Source organism: Corvus brachyrhynchos, unplaced genomic scaffold (genome assembly GCF_000691975.1).
Source record: "Corvus brachyrhynchos isolate BGI_N302 unplaced genomic scaffold, ASM69197v1 scaffold162, whole genome shotgun sequence".
NCBI classification, from domain to species: Eukaryota; Metazoa; Chordata; class Aves; order Passeriformes; family Corvidae; genus Corvus; species Corvus brachyrhynchos.
In genome coordinates this window covers 5,367,667-5,370,116 of record NW_008236696.1, presented here as the reverse complement: position 1 = coordinate 5,370,116, position 2,450 = coordinate 5,367,667, and positions in this window count along the sequence as shown.

Genomic DNA, 2,450 nt, shown 5'->3' with positions numbered 1-2,450 from the left:
TGAACAGACCAAAGATAAGGCAAATAAATAGTTTCTATTTAATCACAGTCTAATTTGCCTGTCAATGTGAAGTCTACTACAAATCAAGACAGAAACTAGCCTGAAGCACCAATTTATTTTCTGTGAACAAAAGGAAGGCTTATCTCCACAACCTTGCTGCCAATTTTTTGTCTCTACAAGATTAAAAATGCACTCCTCACTCACAGGAGAAACAGAAGTACCTGGGGGAGGATGCATGGAGTACTTTCAACAAATCTTGCTCTGCTTCTGTATTTCAGAAAACAAGTCCTAGGAAAAAAGCCATTTGATAGGATCTCACAGAGATGAGAGCAAAAACCACTAACTTACGTCTTGTGTTCTTTAATCAGGAAACAGTCTGTTCACTTCAGTCAGCATTTCCCTGCTCTAATATGTCTATGCAAACACAGAGCTGATCTGCTGCATTTCAGTCAGTTCTAGTAACAATAGATAATATTTACTTTTGATTATTTGCTTTTGCCACCTCCCCAGCACCTTCCTGTGCAGCTTTGAAATAGCTTCCAAACTCCCTCTATCCTGCACCCCAGAAAAGGACAGAACAAAGACAATGTATCAAGTTAGCTCTTCCACACAGCTAGAGCAGGGACGCTGAATAACTTCCCAAAAGGCTGAACTTGTCACAAAGCTTAGTTTAATTTGACAATCATCATAAGGCATCCATGTAAATGAAAAATTCCCACCAGGGTCACAAACATTCTCCCACTAAATAAAACGTGTTAAAACAGAGGCCTGTGATTCCAAAAAACGCTAGTGGTTCCTGGTCTCGACCAGGCTGCCGCTGCTGGCAGTGGGGTCCAGGAGACGCAGCACCAACAGCAGCAACTCCGGAAGTGTAAAGTCAGCTTGTACAAATCTCTTTCAATAGAACAACAAATGAAAAGGAAAGAGATTTGTGCAGAAAACATCATTCTCCATCCTTTCTGGGAAAACAAAACAGAATTTAAAAGATAATCCCATTCAAGGAGCAAAGAGCAGAGCTTGGAGTTCTGAAGCCCAGCAATGCTGATGGCCCATTTTTAAAACTAATGAAGCACTACAGAGGCCTGAGTTTATTATTGCTTTATCCCAGTTCAGCCCAGGCTAAGGCTATGGTGAAATCCAAATTAATTTAAAGCCAGAAAATGCAGATCCAGTAACAGCACCTAAGTCCCCATCCACACATGGGTGTAAACAGATACTTTTGGTGAAGAAAAAAAAACCCTCCCAAATTTCCCCTTCTTCCTGTCTATGCAGATCCCCATAGCAGGGCTAAAATTTGCCCTGAAGTATAAAACAATTTCTCTCTCACATCTCTGTTAGCTGAGCCTCTTCCAAATGTTTTGCCTTTTATTCATACTATCCTGGTGATGCATCAGCTCAGAGACGCCTTGTGGGAGCTCAAAGAGAGCACAAGGGTACTCACATGTTAAGAAGTTTGTGGCACAGAGTCTAAGAACCATCATCGCCTGTACTCTGCAATACCCCAGGACACTTTGCCCTCGGCTTCCTGAGACCGAACGGCACAGAAGGAAGACAGTGTCTCCCCATCCTGCATGGCTGGCCAGTGATCCAGAGAAACAACACACCAGGGAAATGAAATGGCACCTTACTCCCACCATAAGTCAGAAAACAGACTCAGGTAAAGCGGGACTTAAAAGTTTCACATCAAGAAAGGTGGTGCTTCCCTCAGACTATTGTATGATAGGGCAACTGTTATTCAGGCAAACATTATTCAGGGCAGTAAAATCTTAGCATGGATATTGTCATGGTTGACTTACAGGCCAAGATTTGCTGAGGATCTTAAAAAAATTACAGGTCTTGTTAATTCCTCCGAAAGGACAGAACAGAAGACACATAGAGTGCATCTGATGCATGTGCCACACATCCTGACATACTAGAAAAGGTTGCAGCTAGACTTGTCAAAACAGTTAAAAAGATTTAGGCATCCAGCTAGTACCAGAACTGATGGCATTTGGGCACCTAATTTGAACTTTTTTTGAAAATTCAAGCCTATGTATTTCTTTATTGCTTGTCCCATCGAGTGCAAAGGGAAAACTGAGGGTAGGGTTAACTACAGAAGGATTCCAAATCCATCATAATGCTTCCCTGTTCTTTTTTATATATTTTTTTCCATATATAAAGAGCATTATTATTATTATTATTATTTAGCCACCTATGGGCAGGGGGGAACAGAAGCTATTTAAAATTAGTTTTTTCTTTAAGCAGTAGCCCCCTTCCTCCCAAATCACAATACCTCTGTCACAGGAAGGAGCATAACATGAAAACATGTTTGCTGCCACTAATGATTCCTGAGTCTCTGCTTTGCAGAACGTTAGCCCAAATATCAGGACAATGACAGCTTGACACATACACACTCCCCAGCAACATTCACACAGCAAGTAGGACATGCCTCAGTGGCCTCAGACAAAAAA